We start from the raw sequence: 25,828 nt of genomic DNA on the forward strand, positions 1-25,828 counted from the left end.
ACGTTAGCTAATAACTAACCATAACAGCTCGGCAGGGCAGAACTCCGTCACAAGTACACACTGTGGTCTAACCAATGGCAAAAATACGATCGGGCAGTTTGGAAAGTTTATAAAGATCAAAAGGACACTTATTTACAGGCAAACAGTTCACAAGAGAAAGAAATTCCTCCTAAGCACATCAGCGCACTTCGTCGTTCATCTTAGCACGGTTCTACACACGTGGGCACCTCATCCACTCCGGGAAATGAGATGAAGGGTGATAGAGAATAAAAGCCAGGATTGAGCATTCTATTTATTTTCAGTTCAGTGGTGGTCATCCACAGCATGGACTGTGACAAAAGCCAGGATTGAGGGTGGAGGAGTGGAATGTACCAAAAGCCAGATTTAATAACATGATGGGATTTAATCCAGACCAAAATAACAAAATATGTCAAACAGTTAGCATATTTATTAACCCCTCGGAGTCATTTTCACAACATGATGTTTCCATACGTGATCCTCCCTCTGACACAACCCAATTGTTGAACAACAATAATGAACCATATCTGCACTTTTGTTCAATGTAAATATACGAACAGAAAAGGAGAACGGCTTGACAAGACGAGTCATGTATTTATTTCATTACAAATCTGCTTGCCAATCTGATCCTGTCATCGTTACGTGCTCTGTTCGTTGTGCCGAGGGAGTGCTCCGTCTAACTTGGTGTAGGTATTTAATAAATATAACATGTGGGTGTATGTGAGGAATGAGTTCCCTTTGGTCCAATGAAATGTGACAGGTGGCAAGGGTGGCAATTAACTTGTGCAGAACCACCCTGGAGGTGGGTGACATGTTTGGAGTTTTGGGAGATAGTTTCTGGTTGAACAATTCATATAATTATGACCTTGCTGACATCTTATCTGATTCCCTGTTGAAAGATCATCATTCATAAAGCATCACAGTGCCAGTGCAGTCGTAAACCAAAAAGAGACCTTCTTGAGCAAGGTGGTCGATCACATGCTCCAGGATGGTTGGACTTTGGTCGTGTTGCTAACCGAATGAAGGTCAAGTTGTGGTATTCACACCATGCCATTGTACAGGTGGGAAAACAAGTTTAATGTGTAAACTGCCCAATGATGCAAGTTCTGACTCGATCTCAGATTCATCCGATGATTATCCACCCAAAGAGGTCCAACATCTGATGGAGTCTCAATAGAAAGGGCTTCAGGTGCATGTATAAGAAATCGTTTCTCTTGAACATGTCTCTGACTCGGGGTAGCTGGATAAGGTACCTGTGGACGAGCCGAGGTGGTAACGATGTGGATGGTCACAGATTCATCGTTCAAGTTCACATGTAAACAGTTCATCAGCAGATTTCTGCCTCAATGTGTATTTTTCCAATGACTCAGGTGTGCCGTCAGAGTGGTGAGGGTGGCTGGCTTGGGATCTTAGGGTCCTGAGTTTGAGCCTCGTTGGCCACTGAATTACGAGGTGGGGTTGACTCAGCCTGTCATCCTTCTAAAGTCGGTGAAATGAGTACCACTGTACTGGTATGGGGGCACAGCATCAGTAGCACAGCTGTGCCCCAACAAAATGATAGCTACCAAGTAGGGCTCAAACTCAGGACCCTAAGATCCCAAGCCAGCCACCCTAACCACTAAGCCAGCACCAGGCTTTGCAGGTACAATGATCTCACATAAGCTTGGGATGGATGGATCCATTTACAAGGAAAAACGAGTGAATGGATTTGACTTTCTCAAAAGAACAAGAACTAAACAAATGACACAACAACGAGGTTTGTGATTAATGTGATAACACGAATGTTAATAGAGAGGGAGAAACATTCCTTGGGTGATTAGAATGAAACATTTATGATCCATTGTGTTGATAAATGGCTAACAAGGATTGATTCCACTGGTGGTCCTTGGAGAAATGATCAAATCCGTTAGTAAGTGCTGCATCGGTATTAGCACTTTACTTTAAATAAATACAGGAATACATTCAGTTTTGGTGTACGATCAGAGGGAGACATCAGGAAAAGTGTGTCGTTGGTTGTTATCTCCATTATGCAGGTTTCACAAGGTGGATCTGAGCCCTCCCAAGACTCAAAAGTATCCACCTTCATGTGTGTGTGTGTGTACAATCACGACCGTGGATGTATAACCATGATTCTATCGATTCATGTGTGCGTGTTCGGTATATCTGCACAACAAGAGCGAAAATCGCTTTGCAGTACATGTCCTCTACCGGGCCCAATGAATGTTCGGGAGAGAATATTCGTTTGCGTTTGACGTATGCTCGAGCCGATACCAGAAACCAAAATGAAGAAGAAACTCTAACCTACGGTGTTTTGTTCTTTCTAGGCTTTGCCTATTTCATATTAAAAATAACCTGATGTACATACATGAAACAAAAACATGTGTACAGCTTATGTGCATAAATAATACATCGTGGTTATATCCCTGGGGTCATTCCAATTGCACTGGGCCATGGACTAACACCCAGGCTGAAAGCCTCAGGCCTACCGATTTTATGCTGCTTCATGCAATGGCGGTGCATGATTTTATTGGGGTGTAGTCAGGACAGCTGTCCAGCCAATGGTTGTCGAGCAGTGAGGAGGCGTCAGGGCAGCTGAACAATGACCATGTATAATATGTGACGTGTCCTAATTTTAAAAGGGTATAACTCTGTGAAAAATTGACGAAATGCCCTGAAACTCGAACTTGTTCTGCAACTTATCGTAATAAAGCCATGTACAGATTCATCAGTTGAATATGTTGAATCAAACCTGAATCCTATCCAGGTTCCTCCTGATGACTCCATCTTTGCTCTTTCCTTCTTCAGGTTCCTTCTTGGTCTTTCGTTTGATTAAAGGATAAGGGGAAAAAAGTCGAAAAAGCAAAAGCAACGGACAGAGAGCAAACCTCCAGTCCCCTCCAGTGAAACCGGTGGGGGATGAATATATGTCAGAGTGTGTGTATGTGTCTCCTCTATAACTCCAAAACCATAAAACACAACAACCTGAAACTTTCCATTCACACTGAGGGAACTCCAAGGGAGTGCATGAGTTAAAATTAGGTGTTTGGGTTAATTAAAACATCCCTTTTGAAGGCAATTAACGACCTTATTTAATTATATCCTTCATTGAGACGTAATCCTTCAAGGTCAGCCCCTTGGTTAACCCACTTTCCCTCACAGGGGTCTTAATTCACCATTTGCTTTGGCATACTTGAAAAGGCTTTGGCAATTTTCCACGATGACATGTCATGGACCAATTAAAGTATATAATCGAAATATGATTTTGGTTTTGAGGATCGGATCATGCAGATTGAAGACGAAATAAATGCTGAAATCTGGAGTGAAATGTAAAATTTAAGAAACCAGCAATGTTCTGGTTATTTTTGGGGGTGTGCTCTATTACCAATCAGCTTGCCAAGCCAGCCATTCCTTTACCGTACTTGCTTGAGTGCTTAAGCCACTTGGCGAGCACTCTAAGCTGCTTGGATGTTCGTTTGCAAGCCATGGTGATACACGGCAAAAGTACCTTCACTGTCCCTCTGCTAAACACAATCAAAAATACATCGATCGTTGTGCAAAGTTCAGGCCCCACCCGCTTGCATTGGGCCCCGCTGTGTCAAGCATGCAGTTCCTCATCAGTTGGTGTTTGTAAGCCATGGCGAAACAGTAGACGGCAGTGTAAATAAATTTATGGCTTTTTTTTGTCACAGCTGTTCTTGTTTTTGAAAATACATTTACAAATTGACATTCTAAAATATTGTGTGCAGTTCTGGTCACCACAGTTCAGGAAGGACATGCGAGAGGGTTCAGCGTAGGGATATGTAACGTGTCCTAATTTTAAAAGGGTATAACTCTGTGAAAAATTGACAAAATGCCCTGAAACTCGAACTTGTTCTGCAACTTATCGTAATAAAGCCATGTACCAATTCATCAGTTGAATATGTTGCATCAAACCCGAATCCTATCCAGGTTCCTCCTGATGACTCCATCTTTGCTCTTTACTTCTTTGGGTTCCTTCTTGTTCTTTCGTTTGATTAAAGGATAAGGGGTTCAGGGCCTTTATGATAAAATTGATCATAAAATAAAAACACTTAAAATAAATAAATAAATAGGTTGATTCCGGGCCGAGCTCGACTCAGCTATGAGGAGTGGCTGAAGGAGACAGGACTTTATACACTAGAAAGGAGGTGGTTATGAGGAGATATGACAGATGTTTAAGATCATGAAAGGTAGAGATAAAATAAGTGAAGATGAATTATTCAACAGAGTCGACAGTGATAGGACCAGGGGCCACAGCCTGAGAGTAAAGAAGAGGAGAGTTAAGATGGAAGCAAGGCAGGGGACTTTCACTCAGAGAGTAGTTAATGCATGGAATGGTCTCCCTGGAAAGGTTGTGGCAGCAGAAACAGTGGATAAGTTTAAATTGGAATTAGATAGGTACCTGGAAGTTATGGAGATAGAGGGGTATGGGGATGTTGATATGACTTTTAGGTAGTTTGAGCATTGATGGGTGATTGTGTGCATGTGTACGAAGTGCTGTTGGTGGGAGTCTTGTCAAGGGGGGTTGTGTGGCTGATGTATGTTTTTAACCAAATCCATGCCCCCTCCCCAGAGGGGAAAAAGAAATTTTTTTAAATAAATAAGTAGATAAAATTAACACAAAAACACTTAAAATAAATAAAGATAAAATTAACACAAAAACACCTAAAATAAAAAGATAAAATTAACACAAAAACACTTAAAATAAATAAATCGATAAAATTAACACTTAAAATAAATAAATCGATAAAATCAACACAAAAACACTTAAAATAAATAAAGATAAAATTAACACAAAAACACCTAAAATAAAAAGATAAAATTAACACAAAAACACTTAAAATAAATAAATCGATAAAATTAACACTTAAAATAAATAAATCGATAAAATTAACACAAAAACACTTAAAATAAATAAATCGATAAAATTAACACAAAAACACTTAAAATAAATAAATCGATAAAATTAATACAAAAACACTTAAAATAAATAAATAGATTTTGAATTTTCTTCTTTGGCTCCTGTGTTGATGAATTGGTGTGGTGTTGATGTGAAGAGGGAGTCAGTGAAGCGACAGGTTGTATTTGCAAGTAGCTACGATGATAAAGTTTACTCTTGTAAACTCTCACACAAAAGGTGAAAAAAACGCCATCGTTTGTCATTCTAAGTTACATACCAACGCACGACGGAAATCACCCTCACCCAGCATCGTGCTAACCAAGATGACGTCCAGTAGCTACACCAGACTCTGTGTGTTGTGAATGACAATGAGCATTCTATTTATTTTCAGTTCAGTGGTGGTAATCCACATGGTGGACTGTGACAAAAGCCAGGATTGAAGGTGGAGGAGTGGAATGTACCAAAAGCCAGATTTAATAATATAGATGGGATTTAATCCAGACCAAAATAACAAAATATGTCAAACATCTAGCATTTTATTACTTACAATTTTTTTTGCAGAAACAAAGAAAAAAAAAAACATTGAAAGAAAAATGTAAAAACATAGAGGGATGAAGTCTCAAAAGAACAACCAAACAAGGTAGGAATGACACGACATTACGATGCCACAGTACGACGCAACAATCCTCTTCTGGTTTAGCATCACGATATCTTTTGACGTCGTTCCATCACAATCCCACAACAAAAGTAAAAATGGATCTTAATTTCAAGGTAGATGTTTCAGCAAATGTTGCTGTGAGCCCCCATAGATCAATGTGAAAAGTTGGTCAAGAATCGGGAATAAGTCACATGTCTGTTGCATGCATTCTAAAGAGAAACAAAAACCACCCTTACAGAGTCCAATGTGTGCAAGAGCTTCACGGGGATGATCGCGACAGACGTGAAGATTTTTGTGATTGGATAACCCAACAGGAATTAGTGCAACATTCAATTTATTACGATATCATGTTTAGTGACTAGAGGGGGAGCACTCGATAGAGTGCAAAACCTCCGCCGCCAATACTGCTGGGTCACTTAAGTGAACTCGATATCCTATTCATTGTAGGTCAAAACGGATCAGACTCTACTGAACCACGATTGAATAAACTAAACTCGATCGACGCGCATGTAGAAATGCCAAAAAAATAAAATCGAAATTTTTTTGAAAAAAAAGTTACAAAATTTCTGGGTTTTTTTCTCTAACAAATTTCTTTATTTTTAGTTGGAAATCACTTAAAACATGTAGAAATGTAAAAAAAAAATTTAAAATATTTTTCAAATAAAATCGAAATATTTTTGAAAAAAAAAGTTGCAAAATTTTGTTTTTTTTTTCTCTAACAAATTTCTTTATTTTAGTTGGAAATCACTTAAAACATGTAGAAATGCAAAAACAAAAATTCAAATATTTTTTCAAAATGGCCGCCATAGCGGCCATATTGGACTTTGAATAAAGTCCAAAATCTAATGGCATGATCCTTGGACCATACCTAATCCCCCCACCAAGTTTCGTCGAAATGTGTCCAGTTTTTCTGTAATACTGTTCACAAACAAATAAACAAACAAACAAACAAACAAACAAACAAGCAGACAGGGGTGAAAACAGTAACCTCCGTCCATCTTCGATGGCGGAGTAGTCAGGTCAATATATGGAAAATAACCCTTCAACCCCCCAAAAATTGCTATAAAAAGGTTTCTCAACCGATTCTGGTAGGTTTTAGTGTACTTTATAACGTATTAAAAGTTTACCAAAGTATGACCCCCGGAAAAGTGTTTTTTTCAAGATGGCGTCCAGGATGGCTGCCGAAACCTTTTAATGATCATAACTCTGCAACTATCAACTCAAATTTGATGATATTGGTGTCTAATCCACGGTTTTTGGGGGCAAAGAACACATTGAGATCATAAAAAAAATGATGTTGGCCTACTATGTAACATCAAAATCCAATATGGCGTCAAAAATGAACACATTGTAACCATTTTCATATCACATAGTGTAAGTTAAGATTTTTTGCTGCAGTGGCTTTCCATATTTTCAGTGCTGCCATCAGTTGAGAAACCTTTTGTACCAATGTTTTGGGGGTTGAGGGGCCATCTTCTTGTTCACAAGTGCCTGCATAGCCAGCTCATAACGGAAATGGCCAAAAACAATCCCGAGATTCAGACACTGCTGGATCAAGCCGAGGAATTGTACTCCTCCCTTCTTCGCGGAGAGACGACGCTAGGAGATGCTGCTTGTTCTGAGGTTTTGATCCAACTCGAGACAGTAACGGAGAAGAAGAAATCTAAACTTGCTCAGACCTCAAAGACCAGCCAGTTGTGGTATAATTATCAGCGTATGGTTGGCATGGCAAGAATGTTGATCAAGGCGGATCGTACTGGGTCTTGGTTGATGCATTTGCAGGCAGTGTCCAATTGCCTAACTGTCTTTGCTGCAGCTGGACACTTCGATTACCTGCGATCTGCTCATTACTACCTGCAGCAAATGAGCAACCTGGAGGAAAAGCACCCAGACGTTTATCGAAAGTTCCTTGATGTTTTTCACGTTGTTCGTAGGAGCAATCAGTGCTGGGCAGGGCTGAGTAGTGATCTTGTCATTGAACAAACGTTGATGAGGTCTCTAAAGAGCACTGGTGGTCTAACTCGCGGCAGTGGGATGACCGAGGACATGCGAAACCTTTGGACCTTATCTGCACCTGTAACATCCAAGTACAACAGTGCGATGCAGGATTTCACAGACCTGACCTATACTACAAGTCCGCAACACAAAGACTCAACTGAGGCACACATCAAAAGAGATGCATCTGATCTCGAGAAAATTCGGATAAAGCTTGCAGCCTGCTCACCCTTCACATCTGATTCTACTCTGAGAAACATTGTCAAAGGGATAGTGGCTGGGCCAGATGTGAATGTACATGCCTTTGAATCGGTTGGGAACAAGATCATTGAAGATACAATCACAAATTCAAGCGGAAAGACAGAGCCCAAACCCTTGGTTGATCCTGCCCTTCTGTTCCAGAGTTTCCTTGTGGTGTCAAGGTCAAGATATCTTTCCCTTGAAGATGTTTTGACGTATGAACTAAGCCCCTACCCTCCAGCTCTCTTTGAGGTCAGGAACATTCTTCGAAAAGCAGACAAACCTCAGCTTGCTCAGGCAAATCGAGACCATGCTACGGACTTATCAAGTGAAGCTGTGATGAACTCTATTCCTAAAACAGATTGTAACGTGCTCGATGGTGGCTCTTTGCTCCATCGTTTACCGTGGAAGAAAGGCGACTCATATAATGCAATAGCTGAGTCTTATGCAGACTTCACTGTGAGACATTACGGACTAGCGACAGTGCAGTGGTGTTCGATGGCTATGGTGAAGGTCCCTCCATAAAAGACAACACACATCAGAGACGAGGACAAAACCTGCACCCTATTGTTTGTTTCACTGCAGATACAGAGTTTTCAGGCAAACAGGAGGACTTTTTGTCTCGTGACAAAAACAAGGCAGACATGATTGCTCTCATCAGCACAGCACTAACTAAAAGGGGATGCCATGTCATTCACTCACCAGGGGATGCCGACGTTGATGTCGTTAAGGCAACTGTTGAACAATCCCGTCATTGCACCACAACGTTGGTCGGTGAGGATTCAGATTTGCTGATCTTGCTCCTGCATTACTCTAGAACAGACAATGAGATCATCTACTTCCGTTCTGACGCAAACATGCAGTCAAAAGAACACAAAGTGTATAACATTAACCTGTTGAAAGACACTTTAGGAGACGATGAGTTGCTCTTTGTACATGCCGACACAGGCTGTGATTCAACTTCAAGGATTTTTGGCATCGGAAAAAAGTCAGCCTTCCGAAAATTAGTGAAATCTGATCCTGTCATGAAGTCCTGTGCTAGTGCATTCATCCTTCAAAACAAATCTCAAGAAGACATATCAGATCTTGGAAAAGACCTGATGGTTGATCTCTTTGGTGGCAAGTCTAATGATACGCTATCATCACTGCGCCATATCATTTTCACCAAGAAAGTGGCAACTGCTCAAGCATTTGTCACTCCTGAACAGCTTCCACCAACATCACCTGCAACAAGATTCCATAGCAAACGTGTGTACTTTCAAATTATGGTATGGATGGGGATGGCAAATGAAATGAACCCAACTGAATGGGGATGGAAACAGGAAAATGATCAGTTAATTCCAATTATGACCGAAAACAATGCTGCGCCTCACAAACTCTTGAAAATTATCCATTGCAACTGTTCGAGGGGGTGCAAATACTCTCGATGCAGCTGCAGACGCTATGGACTCCCCTGCACTGCTTCATGTGGCCCTTGCCAAACTGAAAACTGCGACAATCCAAACAACACTCAAGAAGTCGATACTGAGGAGGAGGATGACACTCAAAACTGAACGCTCTGAAACTTATTCTATGGACAAAGGTTGGATTTTTGTGTTACATAATAGGCCAACATCATTTTTTTATGATCTTAATGTGTTCTTTGCCCCCAAAAACCTAGGGATAGACACCAAGATCATCAAATTTGAGTTGATAATTACAGAGTTATGATCATTAAAAGGTTTCGGCAGCCATCTTGGACGCCATCTTGAAAAAAAACACTTTTCCGGGGGTCATACTTTGGTAAACTTTTAGTATGTTATAAAGTACACTAAAACCCACCAGAATCAGTTGATAAACCTTTTGTAGCAATATTTTGGGGGTTAAACTGTATATTGACCTGACTCAAGGTTAACGAGGCTATTTTCCATCTCGGTGGAATGGTAAACCGTCATAACCGCCATTAATGGGAGAATGAGAACCCCCATTGGTCGGAAGAGACCAATGTTTACAATGATATGAGGGTAATGGTCTGGTGTGGCATCCATGGAACAACCTTACTCAGACCATGCTTTTTTGTAGCAATGTCAAATGAAGTTATAGAGCCTTACTTGGACGATATTCCGCTTGCAACATTACGACGTTTCTGGTTTCAGCAGGGTGGGGCACCTCCACATTTTGCCTTGGTAACGTGGCACCGGTTAAATGTCATGACACCATGATGACGGATCAGTCGATGTGGAATAACAGCCTTTGATTCCGGAATGTTGTTACACCATATATATATATATATATATATATATATATATATATATATATATATATATATATATATATATATATATATATATATATATATATATATATATATATATATACACACAGAGTATGTTTAACCCCCTCTGCTCTTCTACTCAAAGAAAGCTGCATAAAGCAACCAAGAAAAGCTACACAAGGTAAACCCTTTGCTGTTTCAAAACCTCCCCGAGTTTCTCGACAGCTACAGACATTCACAAATATAAACATACACGAGAATCCCAATGCTACATGCCACCTCAGCCACCAGTTTCATCACTTGCTGGTGAATCATCAGCAACAGCATAGACAGAAACACACCACCGAGGCTCCCACACACATACCACGTGCAGCGTCAATAGCAGTTAACATATAAATAACGAGACCCAATCATGTGTCTCACCTGCTATTGGAGGGAATAACCAATCAGCTCTCCCCTAATCAATTATCTTGAGGTGGCTCAGCTTTATTTGACTGGAAGAACAGGGGTGTTAATTATAAAATATAGATTGTATAATGAACAGCCATTTTGAAAGCCAGGAGGGAAGGGTGGGATTGAAAGGGCTGAGCAACTTGGTTTCATCGGCGAGAGAAAAGAGGAACAAGTGAGTGCGAGTGAGTAGTGAGCTTGAACCTCTTTCACAACAGAAGTGGGAATTACTGGCACATGGCATGCACCATGGAAAGTTCTGGGGATGGAAGTGGGATGCAGAACAGGGAACGGGCAGAGGGTTCAAGACTAGAAAGGAGAGGGTAGAAAACAGAGGCCATCATCCGCCTTGTGATGTGGGAGTAACAGGCCCAGAAAGTCAGCTTCATCACGTGAGATTCCAATTATTTTTGGTGTCTTGTCGTTTCCATACATCAAGATGTGAAGGGTGTGTGTCAGTGGTGCCAGCCCAAAGGGGAGAGCAGTACTACATCGAGCTGTGGATAAGACCTTGCATATCGTTAGAAGTTCAAATTTGCCAAGGAAAGATTTGCTATGATAGAGGTTGCTCAGTCAGTGGCTGGCTTCGGATATATTGCATCATGAACCATCGATGTGCATTTTGACATTGCTGGGCATTGCATCATGAAGTACTCTGTCCCTCAGATGGACATTAAGCCGGTTGTCCCATTCGCTAGCATTAGCTGGTGGATGTTAAAGTCTTTTGCAAAAGGTGGACCAGTGCGCCTGTGCCTCACCAAATTACAAATTCCCGCTGCCTTTCATCAAACATCAGGCCTGGCTAGCTGGTTCGTGAAAGACTTGAGCCAAAATAAAAACCCTTTCCCAGCAGACACCACAAGAAGGTGGGATTATTTGGGGGCAGTTAAAAGAGTTGTAGAAGAGAAATGTCAGTGCAGTTCTAGCAGTAATATTAAAAAGTGGAATAACCTGCTTTTTAAACAGGTAGATTAATGGGTTTGCCTGTTTCTGTTTGGAGTTCCCATCTGAGCACTTAACTCATGGAATCCCAGGATCAGGATCGCAGATGCTCTGTTCATTTGTCCATCATCCACTCCTGTCACCATACTTCATGTGAAAGTACAGTGATGTACTGATGTACAAGCTGCTTCCAGAGCTTGCGACACCAGAGGAAGAAACGTAATGGTGGAAGACAATGAACAAAACATCAATGAAAGACACAATACTATTTGGAAACAATAATAACCAATAACTTATTGGCTGCACAAGACAAAGTAGGAAATAGTGACACAGTACATGAGACGCTGTCCTCGAGCAGCAGCCAAGGATTGTTACCCTCGCCGAATGAGAGGGTATTGCGTTTGGGTCCGTTTGTTTGTCTGTCTGTCTGTCTGTCTGTCTAGCTGTTTGTCCGTACAGAATGTGTTTTTCTCTGCTAATGCTCGTCAGAGTGAGATGAAATTTTCACCATAGGTGCGACTACTCATGTAGAACGTGCAAATCATAATTATGACACCATAGGTCACATGGTGTGGCAGCCATGTTAAAAAAAAAACCAGAAAGAATTTGGACTGCTGTATCTCTGAAGCTGCACTAAAGAAAAAATTGAAACTTGGCACACAGCAAGCACTCCTCATGGGGAATGTGTGTTTTTTTGATGACGTCATAGGTACCTTCATTATGACATCATAATTACATATGTAGAACGCCACATCTGATCAGTATGAAAAAAAAATTGAGGTTCATCTACGGATAAAATGGTTCACAGAAAAAAAACTTTGACGTCATTGGTCACGTGATTCACCAGTCATAGTTTTTTTTTTTTTTTAAGCTTCAAAAATCTTATTCTCTGAAGTCCGGTCAAGGTCAGGTATGGGAGCATGTGCCAGAGCAGTGCATCACTGCATTCACTTTCTGCCGGTACTCCAGGGGCCTCCGTCTGGCCATCCCCCAGGCAGATGTCTGTCCCATCCCCATCTCCTTGAAATGCCGATCAAACTGCTGCAACCACGAGGCATGTGGTCGGCCCATTGGCCTCCTCCACTCACGAGACTCCCTCGCTGAGAGAATCTGGTGAGCAGGATCAGCGTCAGGAAAACGAGCCACATGTCCATACAGCCGCAGCTGACGCTCACGGACTATGCGGGTAACAAATCTCATTTGAGTCTCTCTCAGCAACTGCTCGTTGGACACAAAGTCCGACCAGCGATAGCCAAGGATTCTCCGAAGAGACCTGGTACCAAAGGAATTAAGTCTCCATCTCAGATCCTTGGTCAGAGTCCAAGTCTCACATCCGTAGAGCAAGACTGGAAGCACCAAGGACCTGAAGACTCGGACTTTCGTCCTCTCGCATATGTACTGGCAGCGCCACACCCCATGATCCAGTGAATCCATGACTGTCGCAGCCCGGCCCAGCCATCTATTGACCTCTGACTCACAGCCAGCAGAGACATGAATATCACTGCCAAGGTAAGTGAATCTCTTCACGACCTCAACATCCTCACCACAAACAGGCACAGACAGGACAGCAGCATCCAAGATGTAATTGAAAGCCTGGATCTTAGTTCTGACCCAGGAAACCCGTAAGTGGCTGAACAGATCGAGGAAAAACTTTACACATATGACCGCCTCTCCATGAGGAACAAAAGCTTCACACATATGACATCATAGGTCACATGGTTTGGCAGCCGTATTGGATTTACTCTAGAATTTGTAAAAAAAAATTCTGCAGAACGGCTGGACAGATCGAGGGGAAACTTCACACAAATGTTCCCCAATTCATGGGTGTACAATTTAAGGTATAGTTGATTGGTCACATGGTTTGGCAGCCATATTGGATGAAAGAAAATATTAAAGGTTTTCTCTGAAACTGCATAATCATTCTTTGTGAAACTTCACAATTTCGATCGGGTAGCGATACGGAATACATGTTCTAAATTTCAACTTGATCAAATGCATGGTCTGGCAGCCAGAATGATCTAAATTTTTTGATCTGGGTTCTTTTTTTATTTTTAATGAGGTTCACTTGGCTGTTCCTGGATGGGTTGAGGGTAGAGGAGTAGCAGCTGAAATGTGAATCCTATCCAAGTTCCTCCTGATGACTTCGTCTTGTTGCTCGTTTTGATTCCTCCTGATGACTCCAATGCAAGTGTTTCTCGATTTGATCTTCCATTTGCATTGAATTAAATTTATTTTAATCCCATTCCGAATTTAATTAGATCATAATAAATCGCATGGGTCAGGGTCAGGTGTCCAATCAAAGCCGGGTTGCATCAAAGCGGGACGTCTTGGAACCCGGTCATCACTGCCAGCAGTTATAAAGTGGCAGTTCTAATTATGTCTCTTATTAATTACATAACACACCAGTACATAAACACCACATAAAATACACCAAACAAAAGTCCTGGCAAGGGTCTGCAATCTCTGATTGCTCTTTGTGTTGTTATTTTTATAATCGAAAGGTGTTTGTGCACATTGGTCAGCTTTGGCTCAACGATGTGCATTAAAAATAAACGTCTATTTTTGTTGTTCCATTTCTGCATCATAAACATGTGACTGCCTTTCTCATCTGTACTCGTGCTTTGCCTACAAACTGCAAACTCGTACACAATCTCTGTTTGGTGTCTATGTACATTAACCCCATCCTGTGTCAGGTTTACTGATGCTATACACGATAGACATATATTTGATGTACCATCATCTTTACAGAGCTTTGGTGCTGCTGAAGCAGTTTCTTGGCAGGTTTATACTGGGTGGTTTGCCATTGCCTTCCCAGGATTGTTTGTCTGTGTTCTATCCTTCTATATACTGAACGTCAAGCAAGGAAGCAGCACATACCATTTAAAAAAGTAATGACTCTGGCAGAGTTCAAACCATCAACCCCCAAGACTTGTGTGTGTGTGTGAATATATATATATATATATATTGTTGCGGTTTTCGCGCCCGCCGGCGTGCTGACGGCCACGTAACTCGAATCGCGGCACGTCGCCCACCGGACGGACAATCCAGTCGTGACCCTCTCGGACTAACGCCGGGAACCAGTCACGGGTGGACCTTTCGGTCTCACCGCGATCGAGCCAATCAGCCCCCGCGTGGGATAGGGTTGCTCGCCGACCCGACCTACCTAAGTACCCACGCGGAGGGTAGACCGGGCGATCGCACCTCGCCGCAGGTCGACTTCGGACACGGGCCACTTAAGCGACCCGTTCCGTACTATCAGAATAACCGAGCGGTGTTATCGTCGACCTCGACGGTTCGATTAATTATCGGGCGTATTCAGCCCACTACCAACCCTTTACGTGAAGCAAGATGGGGATTCAATGGAGGAAAAGACGAAGCGAAGCGGGAGAACAGTTCAACAATAAAGCACATTTATTCGCGGCACACGGGAAGCACACAAATACAATTCCACCAAATGCACACAAAAAAAAGAAAACACAATTCCATTTACACAAAAAGCAAATATAAAAGTGAAGACACAGTGCAGAGCTAATACCGACTACCGAGCACACGGCAACACTTATACAATTCTACTTCACAGACGGCGCCGACAACACATACCCAAAACCAAGGAAAAGAAATACCCTCAAGAATGAGGCGGGCCTGAGGCCGAGACCGGGTCGCGCCAACCCGTCTGGTGATGAGACGCGGAGCGGCGATGGCCCCGCAACCCGCGGGCCTCGTGGACGGTGTCTCGTAGGGGGTGGGAACGGGGCCCCCTTGGTCGCACTATCTCAGCGCGGGGGGAAACAGGAGGGGATTGCTGATGCTCGGGGTATAGAGGATCTTTATTATCCCTGGTGTGCGTCTCCACCTCGGCCAGGTCGTGCTGCCGGCCTCCCTCGGGCGTGCAGCTCCTGGCACCGACGCGAGCACCCCCTCGTCTGACTCTCTTCAGCTTCTCCAGCCACTGCAGGCTTCGGGCTCCAGACTTCCACACTCGTCCCCTCCGTTCCGACTCCTTCTCGTTCTCGTTCTCCTTTTTCGTTCTCCCCTGACTGACGAACACCGTCCTTTTATCCCCCCGTAACTTCGCCTTTGACCCCCTCCCTTTGACCTTTCACCTCGCTCCCCATTGGCCCGAGAAAAAGTGGGCGTGAAGGCTTTTTGATCCACAAATTTGCATATATCCACAAATTTGCATATATCGATCGTTCTGGAGGCGGGGCCAATTCGCCCCTCGCTCACCGATTGGACGGCAAAAAGTGGGCGTGTGTCGTTTTTGATCCGTTTTTGAAGCACAAAATCCGTGATTTTGTACACGCTGTTCGACGCGCGCTCTGCACGAATCCAACACCGGTACCCACAGCGGGGCAAGAACGGTGGCGATGCTACGGTTGCGAGGTGTGACGTGAAGGTCGTGGCGGTTGTGGTGAAGCGGTGTTGTGGTTGGTGGTTGATGTTGTGGTGATGGCGGTTGGTCCAAAATAAAGATAGTAAAAGAAAAACGGCTATCCTGAAGAGTCGCAGCACGTATAAATGACATGTATTCCCACTAGACAACGGGTTCGGGCCTAACTACACATGTACTTACCGAGATACCTCACCTAAGGGACCTGAATGGTGGTTTGCGAATCTGGTAACCACAACAATATATATTAGCAAAGACAACTTGCAAATACAACCTGTCGCTTCGCAGACGGGGATATTAAGGAAGAGAGAGAAGAAGAGAGAAGAAGAGAGAAGAAGAGAGAAGAAGAGAGAAGAAGAGAGAAGAAGAGAGAAGAAGAGAGAAGAAGAGAGAAGAAGAGAGAGGAGAGAGGAGAGAGAGAAGAGGAGAGAGAAGAGAGAAGAAGAGAGAAGAAGAGAGAGGAGAGAGGAGAGAGGAGAGAGGAGAGAGGAGAGAGGAGAGAGGAGAGAGGAGAGAGGAGAGAGAAGAAGAGAGAAGAAGAGAGAAGAAGAGAGAGGAGAGAGAAGAGGGGAGAGGGGAGAGGGGAGAGGGGAGAGGGGAGAGGGGAGAGGGGAGAGGGAGAGGGGAGAAGAAGAGAGAAGAAGAGAGAAGAAGAGAGGAGAGAGAGAAGAGGGGAGAAGAAGAGAGAAGAGGGGAGAGGGGAGAGGGGAGAGGGGAGAGAGAGAAGAAGAGAGAAGAGAGAGAGAGAGAGAGGAGAGAGAAGAAGAGAGAGAGAGAGAAGAGAGAGAGAGAGAGGAGAGAGAGAGAGAGAGAGAGAGAGAGAGAGAGAGAGAGAGAGAGAGAGAGAGAGAGAGAGAGAGAGAGAGAGAGAGAGAGAGAGAGAGAGAGAGAGAGAGAGAGAGAGAGAGAGAGAGAGAGAGAGAGAGAGAGAGAGAGAGAGAGAGAGAGAGAGAGGAGAGAGAGAGAGAGAGAGAGGAGAGAGAGAGAAGAGAGAGAGGAGAGAGAGAGAGAGAGAGAGAGGAGAGAGAGAGGAGAGAGAGAGGAGAGAGAGAGAGAGAGAGGAGAGAGAGAGAGAGAGAGAGGAGAGAGAGGGAGAGAGAGGGGAGAGAGAGGGGAGAGAGAGAGAGAGAGGGAGAGAGAGAGGAGAGAGAGAGGAGAGAGAGGGGGAGAGAGAGAGAGAGAGGAGAGAGAGAGGAGAGAGAGAGGAGAGAGAGAGGAGAGAGAGAGGAGAGAGAGAGGAGAGAGAGAGGAGAGAGAGAGGAGAGAGAGAGGAGAGAGAGAGGAGAGAGAGAGGAGAGAGAGAGAGGAGAGAGAGGAGAGAGAGACAACGAGACAACGAGACAACGAGACAACGAGACAACGAGACAACGAGACAACGAGACAACGAGACAACGAGACAACGAGACAACGAGACAACGAGACAACTTAAGATGATGATATTTTATGCATAATGACTGAACACACACACAAACAAACTTATATCAGAACAGCTGTACACACAACGACACAACAGAGTATATAATGTAATCCACTGCACATCTGCAAAAACTTTGATATCCCAGTTCCAGAAAATTTGTGGGACCATGAACCAAAAGTAATCACTGAAAACATGGAAGTACCTACCGCTCACATACAACTGAATGATCCCATTGAGCGTGAACATCTCAAACAAAGTGTTGCGACCAGATATCATAAATAGGTACAAAAAAAAGAGAAGAAGGCATTGCTGATTGAGGTGTTAATATCAGGTATTTTGGACTAAAAGATGCAGAAATCAAGAAAATGACCAAATACCAAGACCTCAAGAAGAGAAGTTCCTGGAAGCTGAAGAATGCCAAAGTTGTACCAGTGGGAGCTGGACGAACAGGAATGATGACAAAGAACCTCGCAGTGATATTAAACATGGGGGCAGTACCTCTGGGCGTTCACCTGGTAGCGGCTAGGTAAGATAACCAGGCAACCGCTGGGAGGCATGGACGACCCACAAAATATATAATGGAGAAGAAAGTAAATACTTATGGATGTTTTTTTTAATGTCGTCAACAAACCTTGATACATCATGGGTGATAAAGGTTGTGGTCAAGTTTCATCGTAATTGTATGTGTAGTTTTGGAGAAGAAAGCAAATACATATTTTGGGGGGCAACCTCCCCATGGAACCCCTTAGAGCAGATTTTTCTAACGTCATGAACAAACTTTGGTACATCATGGGTGTTGAAGGTTGTCGTGAAGTGTCATTGGAATTGTGTGCATCGTTTAAGAAGAAAGCAAATACCTCTTTGGGGAGGAAACCCACTCTGCCCTCCCACCCCCCTCCCCCACTGTAAACTCCTTCTGTGGACCCCTTCAGACCCCTTTTTTATGCCATCACAGGTGATGAAGGTTGTGGTCAAATTTCATTGAAATCAAATGTGTAGTTTCTGAGAAGAAGTGGCAAGTACTTGTGGACGGACAGACAGATGGACGACGCGCCATCCCATAAGCTCCCGGGAACTAATTTATAGGTGAGATAAAAACCATCCCTGGGAATATTATAACAAACGAACTACAGTTGGAAGCTCTCCGGGGTTCAGTGACGATCCTGAAGAGATCCCTCGACACAAAACTTTGAAAACAGAAAACTTCACATCTTGGTTCGTGAATCGTGACCCACTTATCAAAATGAAGGTGGATACTTTTAGCCTGCCCTGGGAGGACTCCATTCCACATTCTGAAACCCCACATGTGTATACGCACACGCACATGCACACACACGCACGCACACGCGCACGCACACGCACACACGCTTGACCGATATTGGCAATTTTTCTGGAATCAGCAGGTTGAAGTCAGTGTGATTACCGACGACAGCACGTACTGTATACAACCCGGAAACCTTGATTCGCTTTCACCGAAAAACAGCTTTACATTTATATCGACATGTCAAGGAGATAAACATAAATAGAATTCTTTATAAACAGCTGCGTGTGGAATGGGTGGAAATCAATTTGGCTCGGTAATTTAGAAAACACGTTAATACGGAAAACAGCTCGGAAGTTGGGCGGTATCAAATATATTTTGCTTTCAAACTCACAAAGAGAAACATTTAACCTTTGTCAAGCAAATCTAATAACCAAATGCTTTAGAAACAGGTGTGAGGACAAAGGGAAACCTGAAAGAACCTCCATAAGATACGGGATGAAATTTTGCCACCACGGCACCCGTAACAAGCATGGGCATGTCCACACACCCACGGAGAGTCCGTACAGATCCAAATATACCCACATGTACCACGTCCGTGTGTGTTGTAAACCTACCTCTACCTTGTAGTAACTGTCGACTGCATATCACGATCAGGACACGAACTCTACTGTACAGCTCGGGAAGTGGATAAGCACTCAAGCAAGAAATTGTGGCGGCCTGCTCCAAGTCGAGGCATGGTTGAGCAGGCCAAAAAAACATGGCGGCTTCAAGGTTACCAAGGAAACGCCTTAAGACCCCAGAGAGCGAGGTGGCCGAGGATCGCCTGATGAAAGACATGATTAAATAACGCCGTTAATTAATTATCTTCAAAAGGGGTGTTTTAATTAACCCAAACACCCAATTTTCACTCTTGCACTTCCTTGGAATTTTCTTAGTATGCATGCAAAGTTTCAGGCTGTTCGGTTTTATAGTTTTGGAGTTATGGAAGAGACACAATCTCTCTCACACACACACACACACACACACACACACACACACACACACACACACACACACACACACACACACACACACACACACACACACACACACACACACACACACACACACACACTTTTTTATTAATATATATATATATATATATATATATATATATATATATATATATATATATATATATATATATCTTCTTCTTCTTTCGGCTGCTCTCGTTAGGGGTCGCCACAGCGGATCATCTGCATGATCCGCATAGTGATTTGGCACATGTTTTACGCAGGATGCCCTTCCTGACGCAACCCTGGTCGCCTCTTACGACACAGGGATATGGTACACCTATTTTAACCGGGGTATACACCGGCCCAGTACACTGGTACTCATTTCGCCGACCTCGGAAGGATGACAGGCTGAGTCGACCCCCTGGTGTATTAATTCAGTGGCTCAATGGGGCTTGAACTCAGGACCTTTTGGATCCAAAGCCGCTGCCCTAACCACTGCGCCAACACCAGACTCATATATATATATATATATATATATATATATATATATATATATATATATATATATATATATATATATATATATATATATATATATACTCGAACGGGTTGTGCTTACACATTGTGTAAGCACAATGTGTAAGCATACAAACCGTGCTAACCTATTGTCTCAGGTCGCTCACCTGCATTTGATGTTTCTTTAAATAAAAAAAAAGATTTATATTTTCATTTGTGAATGCTTTCTGATGGTTCTGTGAGTTTTCCAGGTGTATCGACTTCGATGTCCGTGGGCACACAAAATTTCAGCTTTCTATGTCACCCGCAAGGTACCGATCTTTAATATCAGTCAGTGATTTAGTGAGTGAGTCAGTGGTTTGAAAGAGCTTACATATATATATATATATATATATATATATATATATATATATATATATATATATATATATATATATATATATATATATATATGTATCAATGCCCATACCTGAGTGTAGTTGCTCGGCAGCGATGGATTTGGAGGACTTTTCTTTCCACTGGTAAGGGTGTGATCATGTTCAAGATCCATCTCACATGCTTGCTCAATCTGCAGCTCCCATCTGATGAAGCAATCAGGTCTGGGCTTTGTTTTTGTGCAGTCACCAACGTGTTTTAACCTTGCAATGTCACGGCAGTCCTTTCAGATCATTTTCAGGAGTCCAGCTCGGAGTGTATCACATCTGTATCGTAATGAGAACACTTCATGGATACAGGATGTTTCCTGCGGCCTTTCTGGTTGTGAGGTTGGAATGCAACCTCAAGGGGCTCTCCATAATTCCTTTGCCTCGTGAAAAGGTCAAAACCTAAAATATCATTGCTCGCGGTTTGGCTGCCAGGTGCTTATCCAAGCTAATGTTCCTACTGGAACAAAATGCCCTCTACAATAAAATCCAAAGGCTTACGAGTTCCTTTTGAGACATGATAATGTTTTCTTTCGATATGATTTAATGATTTTCCATGATGTCAAAATTGTAGAGCATTAGGTAAAAGCAGGAGTGCAAACAAATAAGTAATAAATAATAATAATGGTCATATAGTTATGTTGACATCGAAACCTCACAGCCTTTTCCCACTACAACCACCTCTCCCACTCCTCACAAGGTATGATCGTACTCTCTCACCCATGACATCATGTGGAATGAAACACACACCACCTTGTCTGAATATCTGCATTGTCTGCATTTGCATAGCCATGTGTCATTTTCATGACTGGGATGATACAACCAGACTGTTTCCCCAACCTTTATAAGCACACCATGTTGAGAAATATACCTTCTCTTCCCCCCCCCCCCAATATCAGGTTCCATAGGGACCTGCATGAGCTTTCCTCCGCACTCAAACACACACCTTCACTCAGAATTCCTTTTGATAACCTGTTCCTGTTTCTCTACTTTTTACACTCCATCAATTTTTTTTTTCCTCATTCATCATGTCCTTCCCTCATCACAGTGAAGATCTGACCGTTTGCGAGTCCATTAAATTGAAAGGGTTCTTGGCAGAAATGGTCGAAACTTCGATGAATATCGGAGCCTGGCTGATGATCCAAACAGTCAGAAAATCTACATCAATTTCTCACACGTTAAGAAGGTTCATCCTTTAGGGAAACACTATTTTAAGGTTTGAAATGAAGACAAAGTTTAAAAAGGAGTGTTGCAGAATAATCATTAACAACATCCTCTAAATGTTATCTATGCTAATAAATGTCAGATGTCAGTGTGTGTGTTTGTGTTTTCTCCATAACTCCAAAATCATGAAACCTTGGGGCCCCAAACTTTGCAGGCATACTTCAAGAACTCCAAGGAAGTGCGAGAGTGAAAATTGGATGTTTGGGTTAATTAAAACACGACTTTTGAAGATAATTAACGGCCTTATTTAATTATATCTTTATCAAGGCATCATCCTCGGTTACCTCGCTCTCCTTCGCTGGGGTCTCAAGGCGAATCCTCAGTCACCCAACTCTCCCTCGCTGAAGTCCTAATTCGCCATTTTGTTTGTCCTGTTCAACAATGCATTGACTTGGAACAGGCCGCAACGGTTTATCAACGATAAAGCGCTCAAAATGTTTTTTTTGTTTTTTAACTTTCTTCACTGATATCATCGAATACCTGATCTTCATACCTATGAATCGCTGTATACACCACTTTTATAAGTGCTATAGTTTTCAAATTAGGAGCTTGGAGCGATTTCATGCATTATTTGATTCGATTTTACACGATATACTCTCACGGACAAATTAAAGTATATATTCGAAATGCAACTTGATTTTGGAGAATCGGATCACGTGGACTAAATAACTCGAAATCTGAAAATGTCAAGAAATCGGTGATGTTTCGAATTTTGTACAGTCGGCCGTGGCTACAAGGTAAAAGGTACGTAAACAGCACACATGGATGTAGTACATCTGGGTAGATTTGTATATGTAAAGGTACTCTCCACGGGTGTGTGTGTGTGTGTGTGTGTGTGTGTGTGTGTGTGTGTGTGTGTGTGTGTGTGTGTGTGTGTGTGTGTGTGTGTGTGTGTGCCTTCATGCTTGGTTACGGGCTCAGTGATGGCAATGTTTCCTCCCGTATGTCATGAGGATGATGGGTGGTGGAAGTTTTAACTTTTAACCTCACCAGCATTCAGCAATCACCTTTCTTTTGTTCTCATGGCTGTTTCGAAAGCAGTTGGTTATTTTATATGAATAGGGTGTGCTTTACAAAGCATATGTGGGTTCTCTTTGTGAGTGTCAAAGCCAAATATTTGACAACACCTGATTTCCAGGCCGTTTGCCGTATTAACATGTTTTCTAAATTACCAAGCCAAATTTATTCCACCCGACTTATGACGATTGGCAACTGTTTATATAGAATAATGTTTATGCACATCTCCTTTTAAGTTTGTTTATTGAAATTCCCCCAAAACAAGGGTGAAAGATACTCAAGGTTTTGGGTTGTGTGCAGTACATACTGTAGAGTGTAGTCGGTAATCACACCAACTCCAATCTGCTGATTACCAAAAAATTGCGTGTGTGTGTGTGTGTGTGTGTGATGGAATTGTTGGAAACAGAAAATGAAAAAAACGAGATGTGTGTGTGTGTGTGTGTGTGTGTGTGTGTGTTTTGTGTGTTTTGTTCATAAGCGTAGCATTTTCTCTCTGCTAATTTCCCTCCCCCCCCCCCCCCACCACTTTCTCTGTCTGTCTCATCCTCACTCCGCCCTCTCTTAATACAGTGCAGCAACATCCCCCCCCCCACACCTCTCTCTCTCTCCGAATGTGTCCGGATGTCGGTTATGTCTGCGTGGTGTTTATCTCTGGGCGGTGTTTGTCTCTTGACGTGTTTGTGTGGTGTTTATGTCTGGACGGTATTTGTCTCTGGACGTGTCCAGGTGGTGTTTGTCTCTACACATGTCTTGGCAGTATTTATCTATGGATGGCGTTTTTGTCTCTGGACATGTCTGGGCTGTGTTTATCTCCGGACCTGTCTGGGCGGTGACTGTCTCCGGGCAGTATTTATAGTATGTCCAGTAGAAAATGTATTTCAGACATTATTTTGTTTCCATCTTCACTGTTATTCTATGCAGAATAATTTTGATGAAACACTATGAATCGTAATTAACGCTCCACCGCATGCTTTCTTCCCTTCCCCCAATCCTCCGCATTCTCCCTCCAACCTCGCTCCTGCACCCCTCCTCTCTCTTTCCCTCTCCACCTCCTCACTACCCCCCTCTCACTCTCTCTCACCCCTTTTTCCTCAACTCGGCCTATGTTGACCTCAAAAATAAATGGAAGTGAAATATAAATCCTCTTCAAATTTCAAGTCAATTGGATGAAAATTGACGATTCTAGAAATTTGGCCTATGTTGACCTTTTGGCTTATGTTGACTTTTTGTCCATTGTTGACCTCAAACGTAATTGTTGGTTGAATTCAGTGAGCTGATATGAAAATCCTGTTCAAATTTCAAGTCAATTGGATGAAAATTGACAATTGTAGAGATTTGGTCTATGTTGACCTAAAAATCAATCGCTGGTTGAATTCAATGACCTGCAAATGCTCTTCAACTTTCAAGTCAATTGGATGAAAATTGAAAATTTTATAAAGTTGGCCTATATTGACCTCTAAATTAACAAAAATGTAATTTCAGGAGATTTTCACCCTTTTCCCCCATTGTTGAGCTTTGTTCTCTTTTTAGTGCCGCTGGGGTCGTTTCGTTTCATTCTCGGGACAGGTGTTCTGATTTTAAAAACCGAGACGTTCTGCCCTGTGCATGGGTTAGTCCATTTACTAATGAGGGGTGTTTTGTGATTGTACAATAAATTGTAGTGTGGATTTGTTTCACAATGTCGATATGTAGTAATATGACGAATTAATTATATATATTTTACTATCTATCTATAATTCCAGCAATCTCTGTGTGTCTGTCTGTGACCACCGTTTCTCGACAACCACTGGTCCGATCTAATTGAAACTTGCCGGTATATTGCTGGGGACCCGAGTATGTGCCTTTTCAAGGTTTGATATTGTTGCGGTCTTCGCGCCCGCCGGCGTGCGACGGCCACGTAACTCGAATCGCGGCACGTCGCCCACCGGACGGACAATCCAGTCGTGACCCTCTCGGACTAACGCCGGGAACCAGTCACGGGTGGACCTTTCGGTCTCACCGCGATCGAGCCAATCAGCCCCCGCGTGGGATAGGGTTGCTCGCCAAATTCGAACTACCTAAGTACCCACGCGGAGGGTAGACCGGGCGATCGCACCTCGCCGCAGGTCGACTTCGGACACGGGCCACTTAAGCGACCCGTTCCGTACTATCAGAATAACCGAGCGGTGTTATCGTCGACCTCGACGGTTCGATTAATTATCGGGCGTATTCAGCCCACTACCAACCCTTTACGTGAAGCAAGATGGGGATTCAATGGAGGAAAAAGACGAAGCGAAGCGGGGAAACAGTTCAACAATAAAGCACATTTATTCTCGGCACACGGGGAAGCACACAAATACAATTCCCCCAAAAGCACACAAAAAAAAAGAAAACCCAATTCCATTTACACAAAAAGCAAACATAAAAGTGAAAACACAGTGCAGAGCTAATGCCGACTACCGAGCACACGGCAACACTTATACAATTCTACTTCACAGACGGCGCCGACAACACATACCCAAAACCAAGGAAAAGAAATACCCTCAAGAATGAGGTAGGCCTGGGGCCGAGACCTGGTCGGGCCTACCCGTCTGGTGATGAGACGCGGAGCGCGCGATGGCCCGGCGCGCGGGCCTCGTGGACAGTGCCTGGCAGGGGGTGGGAACGGGGCCCCCTTGGTCGCACTATCTCAGCGCGGGGGGAAACAGGAGGGGGGTTGCTGATGCTCGGGGCATAGAGGATCTTTATTATGTGCGCGACGAGCGTCTCCACCTCGGCCAGGTCGCGCTGCCGGCCTCCCAGGGGTGCAGCTCCCTGCACGACGCGAGCACCCTTCGTCCGACTCGCCGCCTCTCCACAGCTCGTCCCCTCCGTTCCGACTCCAACGCACACGACGAGCAGCTCCACCGCCCGCGAAGTCTTGACTCTCTGTTCCGACTCCTTCGCCTCCGTTCTGCTGACTCTTTCGCTCCGACTTTTACGACTCTTTTGTCTGACGAACACCGTCCTTTTATCCCCCCGTAACTTCGCCTTTGACCCCCTCCCTTTGACCTTTCAACTCGCTCCCCATTGGCCCGACAAAAAGTGGGCGTGAAGGCTTTTTGATCCACAAATTTGCATATATCGATC

At 43.3% G+C, this 25,828-nt stretch overlaps 1 long non-coding RNA gene across 1 annotated transcript; it reads right to left on the reverse strand.

Moving 5' to 3' along the window:
* On the reverse strand, positions 1–20,807 carry LOC147027365 (uncharacterized). The gene is made up of 3 exons (XR_015056872.1): positions 20,527–20,807; positions 19,161–19,369; positions 1–1,271 (listed from the first exon to the last, which is right to left on the reverse strand). It is a non-coding gene; the product is annotated as an uncharacterized LOC147027365 (long non-coding RNA).
* Positions 20,808–25,828: the final 5,021 nt, after the last annotated feature.

The sequence above is a fragment of the Eptatretus burgeri genome, chromosome 4, assembly GCF_056783735.1.
Source record: "Eptatretus burgeri isolate ZD-2024b chromosome 4, Ebu_testis_v1, whole genome shotgun sequence".
Taxonomy (NCBI): domain Eukaryota; kingdom Metazoa; phylum Chordata; class Myxini; order Myxiniformes; family Myxinidae; genus Eptatretus; species Eptatretus burgeri.